At 36.2% G+C, this 21,166-nt stretch overlaps 1 pseudogene; it reads left to right on the top strand.

Moving 5' to 3' along the window:
* Window positions 1-6,293: 6,293 nt before the first annotated feature.
* Window positions 6,294-21,166, top strand: part of LOC102029995 — a 31,150-nt pseudogene continuing 16,277 nt past the window's right edge.

Below are 21,166 nucleotides of genomic sequence, written 5' to 3'. Positions count from 1 at the left end.
AACCAACAGCTCCTTACAGCTTCTACCAGCTCCAACAGCCTTTCTCTGCTCCCAGCAGCCTCTTTAGTTCCCCAAAGCCTCCTTCTTCTTCCCCAGGTCTGCCTCTTATGCTGCTGGCAACGGTCCTCAGGTGGACCTCCCACGCCGAGCACCACATAACTCTCAGTTCAGCTGAGAGTTATAAGTTGACCACCAGTTATCAATCCACTACAGATACAATTTTTCATTTGTTGTGTAGTTGTCTATCTTTGTGACTTACACTTAAAATACATTTTGGATGCCATGAAGGAACCTATTTTTCATGACTTCATAATGGCAAAAAGGGCCTGTTTTCTAGAGCCAAAATTTTTGTCTGATCAATGTCAGTGGAAATTTGTCTTTGCATCATTTCATCTTTTTTGAGAAATCACCAATTCTGACTGAGGTCACTTCTGATCATTGTATTTATTAGTTACTTTAGTTATTTTATGCTTTGGTTCCCTATTTTACTTTAGTGCTGGTAACTGAAACCAGGGCCTTGCCAGGCTAAGCAAGTATTCTAACATTGATCTACATATCCAGCACTTTTATTCCTTTTAATAGTCAACTACTAAAATTCTGACATGGACAGCCTTTTCAGTAATTAACATAAAACTTTGTCAATGAAATTAATATATACATAATGTAGTAATTAACTGATTGTGTCAACTTGACTAAGAAATGCCCAACCAAATTGGATCAGCATAGTTCTGGGTGTGGAAGACCCACTCTAGAGAGAATTTTCAGCAGAATGGTATAAAAAAGGAGTAAAGGGAACTTGCTTCTGTTTCTTCAGAGGAGCTCCAGTAGTCATCTTCACCTTCACCTCAAACTTTGTCTCCTAGTCCAGACTCTTTAGCCTCCCAGCATGGAATCTTCATTCTTCTGGTGTAGACCCTATGGCCTTCCATCACAGACTATTATGCCCCCTGACAAGGACTCACATGAGACACTAGATTGAGTTTCAGGACTTTGCCCAGATCCTTTGAATCTCTACAACTTAAGCAGACCTTTGGCTCACTTCCACACTTCACGCTGTGGGCAACCATTTTAAGCCAGTCTTGTAAGTTCTTATATATTTATATATCTTGCATTAAATCTGTTTCTCTAGTAAGCACTGACTGATTTGATTCACTTAATAAAATAAAAGCCCATTTGCTCTGTCCTACTGCAGTAAGTCACTTTTTAACAGATAAAAATAATAATTAAATTACTAGGACTGTAAACTTATTTGATGTCCACAGCTGATCCAAGGTATAGTTGTCGTTAATATATTCTCTTTCTGCAGTTATAAATCCAGCCACTGAGTACTTATGAGACACAGCTAAAAGAGAAAAAAGAAAATAAGAATTTCAAATGGATGTCAGTGTACATGTAAGAATTCTTTTAAAAAGTTTATTAAATATTTTAAAAATTGTACATTTAAAATTGTTTCATATTTAATAACAATATGAAGATAGCCTTACTTTTTATTGTGAAAATTTGTTTGGTATTTCAAAATGAAATTTGAGAACTACTAGAGGGCCAGGGATATAGCTCTGTGCACCTACCTGGCAAGTGCAATGTCCTGAGTTTGATTCCCGGTACCAAAAAAACCCCTATTAGAATAATTATACATTTTAATTATTCTCTTTAATGGTTTGATCAATCTTGCCTTTTTTTCACCAGAATTAAGCTCTTTATTCATCATTCTTGATTCTAAGAGTGAAAGTAGCTTTTATAGCACACAGAGTCTTTCTGATAGTTGGCATCATGGAGATGAGACACATTCAGACCATGCTGAGCCTTGGTACCTTGGAGGCCTGGAGAAGTGACAGTTATAGTGAATCCCACTGGGGATAGAGGGGAAATACAAGTGAAATAAGAATTCTATAGCACAGTTTGGCTTTAGGCTCAGGCTTCGGGTCTTAAGATATCCAGGAAGGACCACAGAAAACCCCATTTCCAAAGTCCTGTGACTAACAGGGAACCAGGCCAGCACAAAGAATACTTACTTAGCACGAACGCTGTGAAACCCATGGAGGGATGCAAAATCTTCTCTATGCCTCTTTAACTAGCTCTAAAATGCCAAGAGTTCTTGACTCATTCATTCATCATGTTTCATGATCTCTACTCTGTTCTAAGCCCTATGCTGGCTAAAGAGAGGAATCAGACAATCCTTACCTTCAATAATTCAAAACGTGACATAAATTGCATTTATTTATAGATAAATCACCAATTCAAGGTAAAAAACAGAGGAGTCAGACAGATGTGACTCTCAAGTAGTCTGAGCCTAACAGAGGCCTAAGAGGGCACAGCACTGATAATGGTACACAGCCTATGTAAAGGATCAAGGCTCAGGCAGCACAGAGATGAATAACATGTAATCTTTGAATAATGCAATGGGGAAAACTTGCAGCCTACTGTAAAGAGTAAGCAGCTGGATCTGGCCAAAGCAGAGGCATCACATCCTACAGCCTCAAACTGATCTATTCAACAGGCAAGAGTGAAAAATTTCTTACATCTGCCACATCTGGGGGAAGACCAGTGACCCGCACAGTTTCAGTGAGTGGGAGGCTCTCCCTATGTTGCACTATTCTCCCAGTGGTAGGCCTTATGTGCTGAATGGATCCATTCTAAGAGTCAAAAAGACAGGGTAGGGGACTTCTGAGGACAAAGGACTACAGCTTGTGTGGTCTTCTATTCATACCTAAAGATAAAGCCCTCCTTTTATTTTTCTCTTTCTTATTTCTTGTTTTTCTCTTACTCTTATTCTTCACAGCTTCCCTAACTTTTCTACACTGTCAACCCAAGAGTGGTTAAAATGGACTCAGTGAGGGTACTAATAGCATGAGATTGGTCCCAAGGCCATGCAGGCATTAGATGACTGGCACAGAGCTGGAATGCCTATGCTTCTCATTACTGGTCACTTGGAGTATGGACAGGTTGAGTCAGCTTAAATGTACAGGGTTGGGATGGACCTCCTCTGCAGGCCAGCCTGCAAGCCTATGACGGTCTCTCTCCTTTCCCTTGGGTTTTAGGGAACAGTTCCAATCTGTTGTCATTTCTTCTTCACAGCAGCTACCACCCACCACCCTCTAGCCTTTGCCCCATGTCTGTCTTCCTAAAGGTTCCAGGACTCACATCTGCTCTACTTTTCATCACAGCTGCCATTACCCACTCTTGTTCTTGTCTCTAGTCGAGTCTGGATTTCCTATGTCCCAATTCTTTTTTTTTTTATGTGGTTCCCGAAATAAGCACATAAGCTTTTTCCCAGTTAAGAGTTCCAGTGCTAGTTACAGAAAAACAAACAAGAGGCAAGGGTGAAGGAATAAGAGATGGCAACATAGAGATTGATCATTTATAAGTACTATATTAGACATCTCTGGCTTACACATACATGTAAGTAAGGGTCCTTCCTCAAGTATCTTCTTGGATCATCGTAAAGATGTTTCGATATTCTCATCTTTTCATCCTTTATCCCTGATTATAACCCTAGCCAACTTCCTATTCCTGTCTAGTTAAGGGTATAGTCCTCAAGAAATTTTGCTGACCATGGAATTTCTACTTCTCAGGAGAACCATACACTTTTAATTCTCTCTTCTTCCCCAATCCTTCCCTGTTCCACCAACCCAGCCACTCCTAGACCCGTGCCACCCCTCACTTGTTAATTTGACAGAAGTCTTCTCTGACACTGGGCTTCCTATAAGGAAGTATTTATGTATTCTTTTACCCAAAAACTAGAAGGTCCTGTATGTCAGGGCAAATACCAACATACTTTAGTAAGCCACAGTGAGCCACAATTTTGAAACCAGAAAGAGCAGCAGAGTGTAACGTGCATTATGCATAGCCACTAAAGAAATAGTTAGACAAAGGTGTACATGAGTGGATAAATGACCATAACTTGGTTTAGGAAAGTTACTTTGGCAAAAGTATCAGAGGTTGAGGGATTTTTTTTAAGCCACTCTAAGCCACGCTCTTAAACAATATGTTGAAGTAGAGTTAATCTATTTTCATTCTGCAGGACCATGTGACTGGTGTAACTGCAACCCTAGCCTTGAGCTACATTCCATGGCAAAGCTGACTCTCCAGTCACTATTCAGTACTAAATATATATAACTGATAGGAATTTAAGGCATAATCATCCCAAAATAGGGATAACAATAGCAACAAAATAAATTTCTCATGATGGAATTCCTGTCACAATAGCAACCTGCCATCCTCTGTGTCCCCAGCATTGGTGAAGTTCAGCTGCAAAGGTATCAGATGGAGAGGCCAATCTTGCATCCTTACATCTGGTAATCTGAGCAACTTTGTTGAAGGTAGCAATATGTAATATAGCAACCACTGTTAACTCCTATCATTTTTTTGAAACCCTGCATCATTTTTATTGTTTTTGCTTTGTTTTGTTTTCTTTTTATGTTGTTAATTTGTTATTGTTTTTTAAAATTCACTGTAAAATAAAAAAAAAACCATTTTTTTGGCAGTGTTGGGGATTGAATCCAAGGCTTTGTGCATGAAAGGCAAGACCTCTACCACTTAGCCACATCCCTGGCCCTGTACACTTTAAAATCACATCCAAATTAAATGCTTCTGCTAATGTTTCATTGTCATATCAGTAAGAACCTTCAGATCCCTCAAAGAGTTTGGTTTTCTATCTTCTATGTTAATTAGGTATGTCTGTTATTATAATGTTTACTTTGTTCCTTGTCAGTTCATAATTATAGAAAACTATTCTAAATGATCTAATTTTGAGGAGAGATTTAGAGAACATTTAAACTGTGTATAGTAGCTAATTAAACAATAATTTTCTTTTAATACTACCGATAATAAAAGCCTAATTTCTTTCTTGGATGATATTGAAACTGCTGTTAATTAAAACTTTTATAAAATATCTTCCTATCTTTTAATATATTTAAACTAGAAAATATCACTCTACAGATTTAGTAAATGTGGTATGGTAATATAACTCAATTTTGAATATCCATTTCACAGATTAAGTGGATAATTTATTAACACAAACAAAAATAATTGATATGCCTCCTCTTGGTTTTGAAGTGCATTGTTTTTCATGTTGTTTGGCTTTGTGAAAGAATTAGCTTTAGAAAGAGACAGTATTGACTAATTTCGGAGTGAGAATATTTACCAAAATATCTCGTAACTGACCAGAATTCATCACTCATCCTTAAATTACTTCCTTTAAATCTGGAGCAAATTTAGTTTCCTACACTCTTTTAACACATTTTAAATATACCATGCAAAGATAAACACCTTAAAGGAAATAACTGGCAGTTGAGTTTATTGGAAATTTATTTTCCTAGTTAAGGCTCATCTAGATTGGAAGATATAATAGATATTTGAAGGAATAAAAGAAGATGTGTTGAGGGCAAGAGATTGTAACCAGAAAAAAAATGACTTTAGATTTTGCATGTGCATCACTGCTATTTGTAACTTAATCTAGATATTTCTTTTCACTGGAGCTAGACCTCTAATTCCAGACTCTGCACTAAGCATATACTAAATTTTTGACCAAGTAGTTAACATTTCTTTTTTTCAGGTTCGTGATGAGCTTTTCTTTCCTAGTTCTTTTTGAGACTTTTTCTTGTCATGTAGTTATACTAACAAAATTATTAATAATCAAATAAATATAAAAATGTTAAAAAGTTCATGTATTGTGAAGACACTGTGAGAAAACAGTTGTAGTAATTTAGAACATTTCAAAACCTTCAGGTTACTTAGTTATGCCATTATCTTGTCAATCAATTGACTAGGTGGAAATCTAACATTAGAATTCTATTTCCTAATAAGGCATGACTTATCGAATAAGGCTAACGTAAATTTTATAGAATTATGTGCAATCACTGAATCCTTTTCAAGGCAGATAATCAATAAAACTGAACAAAATTTTACAGTGGGTCATTTAGAATGTAATATATTACTTTTCTCAGATTAATATGAAATTTAATACCAATATTTCTCTTATTAAATTGAGCCATAAAAAATTTCTAGGCATGATATTGCATGCCCTGGGTTTAATGTGCAGAACTCACCCCCCACATGAATATGTTATTATTTAGAATCACGTTCAGGTGAATGTGAGAAGGATGACCCTTCCCATCACCATCTCCACCACCTCTGCTACCCAGGTGAAGGCACAGAGGGTAGCCCCTCCACTGCAATTTCTACTAGGACACAGATGAAGGTGAGGAGTGTGGCACCTCCCATCATCATGCAACCCAGGTGAAGCACATTGGTCCCAACTAAGGTGCACAGGATGAACAGGCATAACTAGTAGCATGACAAGTCTGAAGCAACCACAGCATTATGAGGCAACAGGTGGTAAGTTAGGTGAAGCAGTATTGTGCTTGTGACAAAGGCACATGGAATAGAAGCAGGCAGGTGGGGCTGCCCCTATTCTCTCTCAATTTTTTGTTTTTGTTTTGTTTTGTTTTGATTTGTTTTTCTTTTCTTTCTCTTTTTCTCTTTTCTCAATGTATGAGGACAGCCCCATCCACAGAAAATTAATCCTATACCCGAAACCAGAGACCAAGTTCAGACTATCCCTTGTTTACTCCCTCATTCTTTCTCTTCTGCCTTCTCCTCTAGCCTCCCAAAGTGTTTGTGATGATCCTTTCTTGCAGCTTCTTTCTAATTTCTTTTTAGTTATCTTGGTTTTATCCACCATTCTTCTTAAATCTCCTCACCACAATGTAAAACCACTCTACCAAGAGGAAACACTATGAATACAACATACCAATTTACAATCAGTTCTGTTATATAATTGTAGATTTTGCCCCTATGGTTTAAAACTATGCTTGGTGCTATTGTCATTGCCATTATACTACTTTAGCTAGGATGTCATATCTGTTATAATCAAGTGTTCCCCTTCTGTAACACTATTGGAAAGCTCTGGCATAATAATCTCACCAAAGTTCAGCACCAAAAACCTGGGGTCAGAACCAAACAGATACCTACACTTTACTCTTAATTAACTAGGAAGGTAGGATCTTAAAACAGACACAAGCAAAGAACCTCCTACACTCAGAAGACATCCCTGGGGAGCAGACTTTTCCTGGAGAGGACTGGATATTACTGATATAGCTACCTAGTGCAAAAACTTACAAGGATCAATACAGAAAACACAATAAAAATTTTTGAAATAAAAAATGACAAGACACACAAAAGCAAGATGCAATTTCAGACCTCCAATCTACACAGAACAGTTCAGGAAACAATGAGATCGAGGAAAATGGAAGACACACACCTGAAATTTCTAAAATGATAGCATTGAAAGTAAAGAAACAATCAATGATGCCACAGAAAAAATCAGATCAGAAACAATCTCTCCAGTAAAAAAGAAATGTCAATATTTATAAGACTTGGTCAGCAATTCTAGAACAGAGATAGACAAAAAATAGATGATGATAGGAAGAGGATGGAAACCAGGAATGATCAATATGGGAGAGAAAAAGAATGCATAAAGTGGATTAAAACAGATATTCAGGAAATAAAAAATTCTACTGAAAGCTGGTAAAACTACTTGAGCAGAACTGAAGGCAGACTCACAGACTTTGATAATAGGATAGAGACTAGTGGTCACAAAAGGAAAGATTTCTTAAAATTAGCAAGGGATCAAGAAATAAGAATTCAACAATTGCAAGATGATACACACAAAAAATATAAGCCTGATAGGTGTCAATGAAAAAGCAGGAGCCAACACAAATGACATAAAAAAGACTATTTGCAGAAATAATAGCATATAATTTCCCAAACATATAAGGCACATAGAATTCCAATTAGCTATGACAGAAATAAATGTATACTCCATCATATAATAATCAAGATCCCAGAAATTCAGGACAAGAACAGAATATTAAAAGCTGTTAGAGAATAGAAACAGATCAGGTATATAGGAAAGTCCATCAGAATTATGGCAGAGTTCTCAACACAAACACTCAAATCAAGAAGAGCTTGGATATTTTAAGTCATGAAAGAAAACAACTTCTAACCCTGGTTGACATACTCTGCAAAAATATCTTTCAAAATTGGTGGAGAAATAAGATACATCCATGAGAAAGAACAAGTGAACAAATTCATGACCACTAAACCAACCATACAAAGTGTACTGGAAGATACTCTAGACAGAGATAAAAAGATCACAATTCCAAGCACAAGAACAGAAAAAAACCACCAGGCAGGGCAAGCAATTAAACAAAGGAAAAAGGAAGGAACCACCAGCAGGAATATAATATGCCAAAGATAAGCAAATATATATCTGTAATAACTGTCAATTTAAATGGCTTCAATCCACCAAACAAAAGAATCAGACTGGCGGAATTGACCAAGAAACAAAAGCCAACAATATGTTGCATCCAAGAAACACATTTAACTGAAAATGAAATTCATAGATTGAAAGTCAAAGGATGGAAAAGAATTTTCCATGCAACAGGAACCCAGGAAGAAGCAGGGGTAGCTACTCTGCAATCAATGTGAATTTCAAACCAAGAATGAGCGAAAGAGATAAAGAAGGTGACTACATACTTGTTAGGGGAAAACTTCAAGAGGAAGAGATAACAATCATAAATATTTATGCACCAAATATGGGAACACATAACAATGTGAGAAATATTAATAGGCATTAAAAATTAAATTAGCAATAACACAATTCTAATGGGGGACCTTAATACATCTTTGCCACAAAGAGATAGATCAATTAGAGAAAAAGTCAGCAAAGAAAAAACAGAACTCCATCAAACTTGTAAACAAATGAACTTAGTAGACGTTTACAGATAAGAACATACATTCTTCTCAGATGCATGTGGCATATTCTCTAAAATAAATCACATACTAGCCCATAGAACATGCTTAAGTAAATGCAAAGGTATTGAAATTATCTCACGCATATTATCTGACCATAGTGCAATGAAATTGTAAGTTAAAAATAAAAGAAGCCTCAAAACTGCATAAAAAAGGAAATTAAATAGCTGTCTCTTGAACAATGGGTCACAGATGAAATTAAAGAAAAAATAAACAATATCTACAATCAAACAGAAATGCAAATACAATTTACCAGAACCCCATGATGCACAATGAGAGCAGTCTTAATAGGAAAATTTATAGAAGTGAATTCTCACATCAGGAAAACAGAATGAGCACAAATAAACAACCTAATGCTGCACTTCAAGCTTCTAGAAAAAGAAGAGCCAGTTAGCCTCAAATCCCATATAAGGGAGGAAATTATAATGATCAGATCAGAAATTAACATAATTAAGACTAAGAAAAGAATACAAGTAATTATTGAATTGAAGATTTGGTTCTTTGAAAGAATCAATAAAATTGATAAAACTGTAGCTAACATTATAAAAAAACAGAAAAACTCAAATTCATGCAATAAGGAATGAAAATGGTAAAATCACTACAGATCCTGTGGAAATTTAGAAGATCATGATACCTACTTTAAAAATCTGTACTCACAAAGGATTGGACAGATTCATAGAAATGTATAAATTAGCAAATCAGAATCAAGAAGATATAAAATTTCTGAATAACACAATGTCGGTTAATGAAATTGAAAACATAATTAAAAACTTACCAAAAAAGTAAATCCCATGTCCTGATGGAGTCACAGATGAATTCTACAAGAAATTTAGAGAAGATTTAATGCCAGTACTCCTCAAACTCTTTAATGAAATTGAAAGGGAAGGAATTCTCCCTAACTCATTCCTTTGAGGACAAAATACAATTAGCATAGCTCACAGATACAGAAAAAAATACTCCTAAAATTCATCTGAAAACCCAAGAGACCTAGAATAGCAAAAGCAATCCTGGGCAACAAACGCAAGGCAGGAGACATCACAATCCCTGTATACCACAAGGCTACTGTGGTAAAATCAGCATGTTAATGGCAAAAAAAACCAGAAGTGATTATCAGTGCAACCAATTAGAAGATTCAAAAACAACTACAGGCACACTCAGCAACCTTATCTTTGAAAAAATGTCCAAGCATGTTCACTGGAAGAAGCATAGCCTCTTTAATAAATGGTGCTGAAAAAATTGGTTTTCCACTTGCCAAAGACTAAAACTAGAGCCATGTCTATCACTATGCACTAAACTAAAGTGAAAATGGATCAAAGATCTAAACAGTAAAAGAGAAACAAGAAATCTACTGGAAGTGAAAGTAGGGAGAAATCTAGAAGACATAGGGGTAGGCAGAGCATTCATGAACCAAAACCAAAATGTATGGGAAGTAATTTTTAAAAAAAAACATCAACTTGGATCTCATCTTTTAAAAAATATTTGCACATCAAAAGAAATCACCAAGAGAGTGGAGAGAAAACCCACAGAGTGGGAAAAAATTTTACGCAATTGTCCTTTAGACAAATAACTTCTATCCAGAACATTATAAAGAACTGAAAAAAATCAGATCCCCCAAATGTAAAGACCCAATCCAAAAATGGGCATGTGAGATGAAAACACATTTCTCAAATGAAGAAACACAAATGGCAAATAAATACATGAAAAATTGTTCAAAATCATTGGTCATTCGGGAAATGCATATTAAAACAAGACTGAGATTCCACTCACCACAGACAGAATGGCTATCATCAAGAAATGAACCAATAAGAAATACTGGAAGGGCTGTGGGAAAAAAGGATCCTTCTCCACTGTTGGTGGTTTTGTAGACTGGTACAATCACTGTGGAAATCAGTATGGAGATTCCTCAAAAGCTAGGATTAGAAGTCCCATTACATCCAGCTAGTCCCCTTCTGGGCATTTTTCCAGAAGAATTAAAAACTTCGTATCATAGTGATATACATGCCCCCATGTTTATAGCAGAACAATTTGTTCTAAATCTTGGAAACAACACAAATGCCCATCAACCAACTGATGGATAGAAAAGATGTTTTATATTTATAGAAGAGAGTACTATTTAGCTATAAAGAAAGACAGACTCGAGGTTTTCATAGGTAAACGGATGCAACTAGAGACCATAGATATAAGTGAAGTAAATTAGACTCGCATGTGTAAACATGGTATTGTTTCCCTAGTGTAATAAACTGAAAGAGTAAACAAAATCCATAATGCAGTTATTGTGAAAGCAAAAGAAACTGCTTAAAAGGAAAGAACAATTGGGATAGGGCAAAGGAGAAAAGAAGGAATGGAAAAGAAAATATATACATATACACAAAATAGCAAAGATAATTATACTGCTAATTTCTGTTAGTTGATTGAAAAGAACAGGTTGTGCTTGCACTCTTTGATCAATTTTGCATATCTATGTCTTATAATCTGAGCAACTATTTTGACGATAACAATGTACAATATATTAACCATTGTTAATTTCCTATTATCTTGTTTTTATAATCCTGTATCTTTGTCTTTATTTTTCTCTCTTTAAAATAAATGCAAAAACAACTTTAAAAGCATCACACTTCGAAAGTAAATTCCAAGTTTAAATTTTTTCCTTAGAGAATAAAAGGTGATTTGGAAAAATACTATCAGAAGTTATTGAAAATATTTTGTATTTGACTCAGTAATTGTAGAATTAGAAAAATCTTATAGGTCATTTAATTAGGTATTCTTCTTTAACCATTGAGGATCATGAGGTCTACAAGAAAATAAGTGAGTGGCTATAGAAATGAATTTTGCTGAATACAAGTTGCGTGTGCTCTTCATAATACCAGTTTTGACATACTAGTAATACATTTATATTTCGTTTTCAAATAAATGTGGAAGTTTATTCTTTTGCTATAGTTTCATTATATTATTTTTGTTAAAACAAAAGCAACTGAATTTTAAAAAGAATAACTTTACAAATTAAGCAGCTTAAAATAATCTTGCCTATTGGCGAACATGTGTTGTGTCTTCAACAAATATGATTTGGCTTATGTGAAACAGTTGCTTGATGCCTGTAGGTAGATAGCTCTGACTCCAAATGGAAGTACTTTTTCCTGCAGAAAGATGGATATTTTCAAAAGAGTTTATTATCTTTTAAAGTGATGGATAACACTGTATATGTTTTATCCAACATAATGTTGTATAATATAGTGTTGTGAAGTATATGTGCATTGTGAAAAGGTTGCATGTAGCCAATTAATATACACACCATCTCACTAAAAATTTTGGAAAGATGTGAGCTGAAAGGTTAAGTCTAATCCACCAGAAAAACTAATAGCTCTTAACTTTTTTTATATTGCTTTACACCCTTAACTGATTACACATATAGATATATAGATAGAAATGCATTTCCGAAACGAAAGTTAGAGAATATGTGTACATAAAAATGAATATAAGTAATTTAATTTTGACAGTTCCCTCAACAAAATAAACGTGAAACTTCTGGATTAAATATTCAGAAATGATGTGCTGGCTGTAGAATGTACCATCATCCCATGGATACATCATTATTTATTTAACCAAGACTCATTCATTTGCATTGTTTCTAATAGTTCTGCTTTTGAACATACATATGCAAAACTCTTTGCTCATTTCTCTGATTAACTTTCAGGGAATAAAAACTTGATATCATAAGTGTGAATAATTATAAGGGTATTTGAAATTACTAAATCACTTTCTAGGAAAGTTGTGTCATCTAATACCATTACCAGGAGTGTATGCAAACTTAATTTTACCTAGTATTTGTACGTTCTTGTGCATATATGTTCACATAGTGTTTGTCAGTTAAAAAGCAAACAAAATAAATTAAAGCCCTCTCTTTTGTTTATTAAGTGCCAATTACTGTTGTGCTGACGTTTTAACTGTTTTGTGTATTTACTTGCCTTCAGATTTATTTCTTGTTTTTGTAGGTTTTACTATTTTAAAGATTCTTCATATTTTTGTACATGATGTTTAATTTTTCTCATAAAAATGCAATATCATTTACTGAAGGTTATTGTTGTTATTTTATTTCTTATTGATATTTTATCAATCATTGGACTTTAGTATCATTTATGTTATTTGTCATGTAGAGATTTTAAAAATGTCCTTATATAGACTCCTTTGGTAGGACTTATCCTTAGAATTTCCTTACCCATGTTGAGATCCAACAAATACTTACCCTCACCTCCATTTTAATTTTTAAATTTAATTTGATACATTGGGAATAAATTTTGATATTATATTTTTAAGCAAATATACCTTTGTTATTTTTAACTAGCTAAAAATTTTGTCTTGTACTAATTTGCTGATAGGTTTTTTCCCACTTCTTAGTGACAGAATGATTCTAATAAAGTTAAAGCATTTTAAGTATTTTCCTTTAAAAGGCTATTAATATGACATTATTCTCTCAAAATTTGGAATTACTTGGTACATTCCCAAATATTACTCACAGTTGTCCTCTCTGTGTATGTAGGTTCCATTCTCTTTGATCACAATGGTCATAGCTTCTTTTATCTATTTTACACTCTCCACAGTCCTAGTGCCTAAAATAGTCCTAGGCACAATATCAAGGATTCAGAATAGAAGTTAAAGGTGAAAACTCTGGACCTGAACCCTCTCAGTTTGAACGTACAATTTGCCATGTAGTTTTTATTCATATTATAGACTTTTTATTTTAATGTACTACAAAAAGATGTTAGAAAGAAAATAGAAAAAAGCTCTCTTCTCTGCATAAAAAGAGAACAAACTTATATAAGAAAACAGTAAAAGGATAACAATAGTTTATACATTGTGTATTACAATCTTAAAAGTATGGCCCAAATGTTTCTTGGAGTGCAAGTCCTAGACAAAATAGTATCCCTCTGAGAAAGAAGAAACTAATAGATAAAAGCACAAAATGTTCTTTTACGTGAACTAAGAGAAACTAATAGTATAAATGAAAACAACTAACATTTATTAAAATGTTTTTGAAACAATGGAATTATTTGTGCTTATCTCTATTTCCTTTTTGTCTATCTCTTATTTTGCTCTCTCTCTCTTTATATATATATATATATATATATATATATTTGAGGAACCCTGTAGTATTTAAGCTTGTGTCTGATTTGTTTCACTTAACATTATGTTCTCAAATTGCACTTGTTTCCTCAAGTTTATTTTTCTTTATGGCAGAGTACTGCTCCATTGTGTACAAACACTGCATTTTCTTTAACCATTCATCTGTTGATGGACATATGTGCTATTTCCAAGATAATAGCTCTTATAAATTGTGCTGTTGTAAACACAAGCATGTATGTATTCCCATAATATCATGACTTTAACTCTTTTCAGAAGATACATAGAAGGGGAAAAACTGGGTAAAAAGTAATTTCTATTTTTAGTTTTTTGAGTAACACACACCCTGATTTTCACAGTGGTTATTAGTTAGCATTCCCGGTAACAATGTAAAAGAGCTCACTTTTTCTCACATCCTCACCAGCTTTTCTTTTTTTTTTTTTTTTTTTTTTACTTCTTCATAGACATTTTTAGGGAGTAAGATAATTTCACAATGTAAATTTAATTTGTATTTCTCTAATGTCCAAAGATATTGAAAATTTTTTCATGCATTCATTAGTATTTGTATTCTTCTTAGAAGTACCCATAGGCCCTCTGTGTGCCCAGGGCAGACAGGAGATTGTCACTCAGAAGGCCTGAGAACTGCTCTCACCAGGGTTCTTGTGTGGGTCCTGCAAGCGCATGCCCTGTGCTGAGTAAATGGGCACTCCACAAGCTGCTGGCATCGTGCTTCAGGTTCGTGCTTTACTTGCGGCCTGACCTCCTGGAGGTCACAGACACGGGCAGTCTGTGATTGCTGGCAGTGCATCCCACATCTGGCTCCTGTGAGCATCCTGAACTGACTGAAGACACAGAATCAGGTGGTCCACAAATTGTTGACCCTGCAGTTCATGTCTGGGTTTTGCCTGTACCCTGAACTGCCTGGGGACACAGGTCTACTAGACTGGGATTGTGCCACCAGTGCAGCCCAAGTCTGGGTCATACATGCACCCTAAAGTGTGAGGGAACACTGGATCAGACGGTCTGCCATCAGCTGACATCAAGGTCTGCATCTGAGACCTGGGAAAATGAGCTACACTTCATCATCTGCTGGAAAATCCCAGACTAAGTAGTGCATCTCAGTGGACACTGAGTGGCAAGCCTGACCACCAAGGAAACAAGGGACATTAGCGGTCTTTGCTGAGCTGCCAGGGAAGAGGGAGATTGAGCTTTCTGCATCTGGGTTCAAACATGTCAAGATGAAGGACTAAAACACAGTCTCAGAACTCCAGCCCACTCAGAACAAGTCCAGGAGACAACGACACAGGAGAACTTTGTAAACACGCACCTGAAATTGCTGAAATGATTGCAATGGAAGTAAAGAAACAACTCCGTAAGGCCATAGAAGAGATCAGATCAGAAATAATCTCTGGGGCAACAAATGAAATGACAATAATAATGAAAGAACTGCTCAGTACATCTGAAGAACATATAAAAAAATAGAACAACATAGACAATGGTTGGAAAAGTTAAATGAAAAATATAGAAATGAATTAGAATGCATAACCCAGATTCATAGAGAAATCCAGGAAATCAGAGCTTCCACTGAAAGCTGCTAAAATTACTTGAATCAAGCTGAAGATAGAATTTCAGATTTTGAAGACAGCATGGTAGCTAGTGATCTTGAAAGAAAAGATCTCTTAAAATAAACAAGGAACCAGGAAAAATGAATTCAACAGGTGCAAGACGAGGCAAACAGTAATAATGTACAACTAATAGGAGTCAATGAAACAGCAGGAAGCAATACAAACAGCATAAAAAGAATATTTGCAGAAATAATAGCAGAAAATTTCCCAAGCATGGAGACAGAACATGATATATAGGCAAATGAGATATATAGAACTCCAACTAACCATAACAAAATAAAACTACACCCAGACATATAATAGTCAAATTCTCAGATCTCCAGCAAAAGAAGAATATTAAAAGCCGCTAGAGAAAAGGAAAAGATCACCCATAAGGGAAAGCCCATCAGATCATAGCAGACTTTTCAACACAAACCATTCAATGGAGAAGAGCTTGGAGCAAAGTATTACAGGTCCTGAGACACAACAACTTCCAACCAAGGGTGATGTACCCTGCCAAACTACCCTTCAAATTCAACAGAGGAATAAAATATTTCCATGACAAAGAACAATTGAAGAAACTCATGAGTGACAAGCCATTGTTGCAAAGAGTACTAAAAGATATTCTAGACAGAGAAAAATGTGACCACAATTTCAAGAAAAACAATCCAAAGGAAACATCAAGAAGAGCAAGCAACTAAACAGGTAGAAAAAGTAGGATACCAATGCAAGTAAATAACATGACAATGATAAGTCAACACATGTCAGCTAGAACCATAAATGTAAATGGCCTCAATTCATCAGTCAAAAGACACAGACTGGCAGAGCAGATTAAGAAACAAAATTCAGTGATATGCTGTATACAGGAAATATATTTTACTCAAAAGGAAATCTATAGACTGAAAATCAAAGAATGGAAAACAATCCGCCATGCAACAGGAACCCAGAAAAAAGCAGGTGTAGCTATTCTGTTTGCAGACAACGTAAACTTCAAACTGACAACAATCAAAAAAGAGACAAAGAAGGTCACTACATACTTGTCAGGGGAAAACTGCAAGAGGATGAGATAACAATCATAAACATGTATGCACAAAATATCAGAGCACCAAACTGTGTAAGACAAATCTTAACAGACATGAAAACCCATATAATTAATAACATTATTGCAATAGGGGACCTCAACACCCCTTTGACACAAAGAGATAGGTCAACTGGACAAAAAATCAGCAGAGAAATAACAGATCTGAACCAAAGCTGTGAACAAATGGACTTAGTAGATGTATACAGTGTTCCACCCCACAGCATCAGAGTACACTTTTATCTCAGCTGCACATGGACTTTTCTCTAAAAGAGACCACATTATAGCCCATAGAGCATATCTACTTAAATGCAAAAGCACTGAAATTATCCCATGCATATTACCTGAGCACAGTGCAATGAAATTGGAAATTAATGACAAAAAGAGCTCCAAAAACTGCATAAACACTTGGAAATTAAACAACAACCTCCTGAACAACCAATGGGTCACAGAAGAAATTCAAGAGGAAATTAAAAAATACCTACAAACAAATGAAAATGTAAATATAATTTAGTGGAATCTGTGGGAGGCAATGAAAGCAGTCTTCAGAGGGAAATTTAAAGCACTGAACTCACACATAAGCAAAACAGAAAGAGAACAAATAAATAGCCTAATGGTGCACCTTAAACTTTTAGAAAAAGAAGATAAAGTCAAGCCCAAAGCCCAAAGAACCAGGGAGATTAGAGAGATCAAGGCAGAAATTAAAGCAATTGAGATGAAGAAAACTGTACAAAAGATAAATGAAACAGAGTTGGTTCTTTGAAAGAATAAATAAAATTGATAAAACCCTAACTAACCTTCTCGAAAAAAAGAAAGGAAAGAATTCAAACTCATGCTATAAGGAATGAAAAGGATGAAATTACTACAGATCTTACAGAAATCCAGAAGATCATTAATACCTACTTTGAAAATCTTTACTCCCATAGGAGAGAAACCTCAGAAAAAATGGACAGATTAACAGATATGTACAAATTACAAGGTTGAATCAAGAAGATATAAAAATGCTGAACAAACCAGTATCAATTAATGAGATTGACAGCATGATTAAAAAATTACTGACAAAGAAAAGCCCAGGCCTGGATGGATTCACAACAGAATTTGGAAGAAATTCAGAGAAGATTTAATACCAACACTCCTCAAACTCTTCAGTGAAATTGAAAAGGAAGCAATTTTCCCTAACTCATTTCTGGAGGCAAGTATTACACTGAAACCAAAACCAGAGAAAGATCCAAAGAAGACAGAGAACTACAGACTAATCTCCCTAGTGAATATAGAGGCAACAATACTCAATAAAGTACTAGCAAATAAAATACAGCAAATAATCAAGAAAATCATACACCATGACAAAGATGGATTCATTCCAAGAATGCAGTGATGGCACTGGGAGCTGCACGGCAGGGAGCCTCGGGATTTGGGCCAGCTCCCTGCCTCACAGGTGCCTGGAAGGAGGGCCCCTGGTGCTCAGAAAGCTGCAGGGCGGGGAGTGCTGGCACTTGGGTTGGTCCCCAGCCTAGCAGGTGCCCTGGAGGAGAGTCTCTGGTCCACAGGGAGCCACGCAGCGGGGAGTGTTGTCACATGCCGGCCCTCAGGCCCGCCGCCGCCACTCAATTGAGAACTACCATGACACAGAGAAACAATGACACAACTGGCCCACCATGCACCGGCTGCAGATGCCCATGCACGGACATGAGTGAATCATTCAAACATGGAGAAAACCCTGGGAATACATGCCACACAACGGGTCACTCTTGCTCCTGCCATTGAGAACCAGAAAGGTCCAGAGTCAGCGGAGGAGCAGCTGCTGAACAAGGACTTGGAGAACATGAGAATGTAGACTAAGGCCGAGGAGTCAGAGGTCCTGTGGACTGGGGTCATGAGAGCTGTTTGGAAGCTGTAAACCAGGAGGACCTTACACAATACCTGGGGAGACTCCCTGGAAGCCATTCTTCCCCTGACAGTACAAGCTGTGGTGGAGCTCCGGAGAGGCTGCAGCAAGATTCCTGCTGCCTGTGCTGACAGTTGGGTTAGAGGACACTAACTGAGTGTGGGGTCCCAATGCGATGGGAGGCTGGAGAGAAAATGCTACAAAGAATAGCTTTTGCCACAGATGGCTCACTTCAGACGTTAGTAAGAATTGCCTCCTCAGTATTCTATAGCCATGATGAGGAGGAGGCCAAAGAGAGAAAACAAAGAGACTAAGAAAAAGCAGCTGCTTTTGCTGCAGCACTAAGAGAAACAGACCCCAGGTCTGATTCCCGGGGCCCCAAGAAGAACTCGACGACTGCATTCATCTGCTACCACTGTTAAAGCCAGGTCACCTCAAGAGGAACTGCCCTAAGAGGCCCCATGGGCCATGCCCTGAATGCAAATGAGACCACTGGAGATTGGTTTGCCCTCTGAAGCAGAGGCCCCAGAGCTCAGACCCATCCTACCAGTTAGTCCAACAGGAATGAGAGGGCCTGGGGCATACTTTGCCCTCTCCCTCTGGCCAGACTGTCATCTCCATGGAGAAGCCCTGGGTAATCATGACTATAGGAGGACAAGAAAACAGCCTGTTGCTGGACACAGGTGCAAGTCTCTCGGTCCTTCTTTTCAATCCTGGTCTTCCTTCCAGCAGTCACACCTCAGTGACAGGAGTCACTGGTGAGGAGGTAATATGCTATTTTTGACAAACTTTAGTTTGTAACTACTTGTTAGATCCTTCTTACTTATCTCTGTCTTCCCGAGAAACCACTTTGAGGATATCACCATGTATTACAGCAGCCATTGATATTTTTGTACTAATCTATCCATAACTCTGTAATGTTTGTATTGTTCCTATCCTGTTACATAAATGGATGCATGTTTATTATGTATTTCCTACAGCAGCCATTGAGAATAGTTAATGATTATTCAATAGGTCACTCACGTATAGCTCTATTTATCTTCTTTAGAAGTCAATTTGAAGATACCAAAGTATAGTACAACAACTATTGATAATCTACTACCCCTTTTGTCTGTAACTCACTATTATTTGTCTATTTGTTTTCTTGAGAAACTATCTTGTAGATAACAATATGTAAAACAATAACCATTGATAATTTCCTACCACTTTACTTTGTCTGTAATTTGGTAAGCCTCCCATATTATAATGTTATCTTTCTTTTACTCTTTAAAATAAAAAAGAAGAATGCAGGGATTATTCAATATTTGGAAATCAATAAATGTTATATACCATATCAATAAAACCAAAAACAAAAACCACATGATCATCTCAATAGATGCAGAAAAAGCTTTCTACAAAGTGCAACATGCACTCATGATAAAAATGCTATAGAAAAGAGGAATAGATGATCTTTACCTCAATCGGATCAAAATCATCTATGACAAACCAACAGCCAACATCACACTAAATGGACAAAAACTGAAAGCTTTTACTTTAAAGTCAGGAAGAAGATAAGGATGTCTGCTGTCACCACTCCTGTTCAACATAGTTCTGGAACCATTAGCCAGAGCAATTAGACAAGAGAGAGAAATAAAAGGAATAAGAATAGTAAAGGAAGAAGTAAAACTATCAGTATTTGCAGATGACATGATACTTTATATGGAAGATCCCAAAAACTTCACAAGAAGACTCCTTGAATTAATCAACAAATTCAGCAGTGTAGCTGGATACAAAGTCAACACCCAAAAATTGATAGCATTCCTACACACAAACAACAAACAGACTGAGAGAGAAATTAAGGAAACCATATCTTTCACAATAGCATCCAAGAAATTCAAATATTTGAGTCAATTTAACAAAAGAGGTAAAAGATCTATTCACTGAAAACTACAGTCCTCTGAAAAAAGAGATTGAATAGGATTTCAGTAAATGGAAAAATATTCCTTGCTCGTGGATAGAAAGAACCAACACTGTGAAAATGGTCATTCTACCAAAATTGTTGTACAGATTCAATGCAATTCCCATTAAATTCCCATTAGCATACCTCACAGATCTAGAGAAAACATTCCTTAAATTCATCTGGAACCAGAAGAGACCCAGAATAGCAATAGCAATTCTGGGCAACAAGGACAAGTCAGGTGGAATCACAATCCCTGACCTGAAATTATACTACAAAGCCACTGTAATAAAATCGACGTGGTACTGGCTAAAAAGCAGACCTGAGGATCAATGGAACAGACTGGAAGAAACAACCACAACCAGAAACATACTCAGCCACCTAATCTTTGGTAAAGGGGCCAAGTAAACTTTCTGGAAGAACGATAGCCTCTTTAATAAATGGTGCTGGAAAAATTGCCTTGCCACCTACCAAAGACTGAAAATAGACTCAAGTCCATCACCGTGCACCAAACTCAAGTCAAAGTGGATCACAGATCTCAATATTAAAACAGAAACACGATATCTATTGAAGAGAAAGTAGGTAAAAACCTTGAAGACATAGGGGTATGCAGAGAGTTCATGAACAAAAACCAAGCTGCACAGGAAATACTTGAAAGAATCAACAATGGGGATCTCATCCTACTGAAAAGTTTCTGCACATCTAAAGAAATCACCAGCAGAGTAAAAAGAAAA

This window comes from Chinchilla lanigera, unplaced genomic scaffold, assembly GCF_000276665.1.
Source record: "Chinchilla lanigera isolate Chin_1 unplaced genomic scaffold, ChiLan1.0 scaffold00128, whole genome shotgun sequence".
NCBI lineage: Eukaryota > Metazoa > Chordata > Mammalia > Rodentia > Chinchillidae > Chinchilla > Chinchilla lanigera.
Note: the sequence above shows the minus strand (reverse complement) of the source record. Positions and strands in the feature narration are given on the sequence as shown.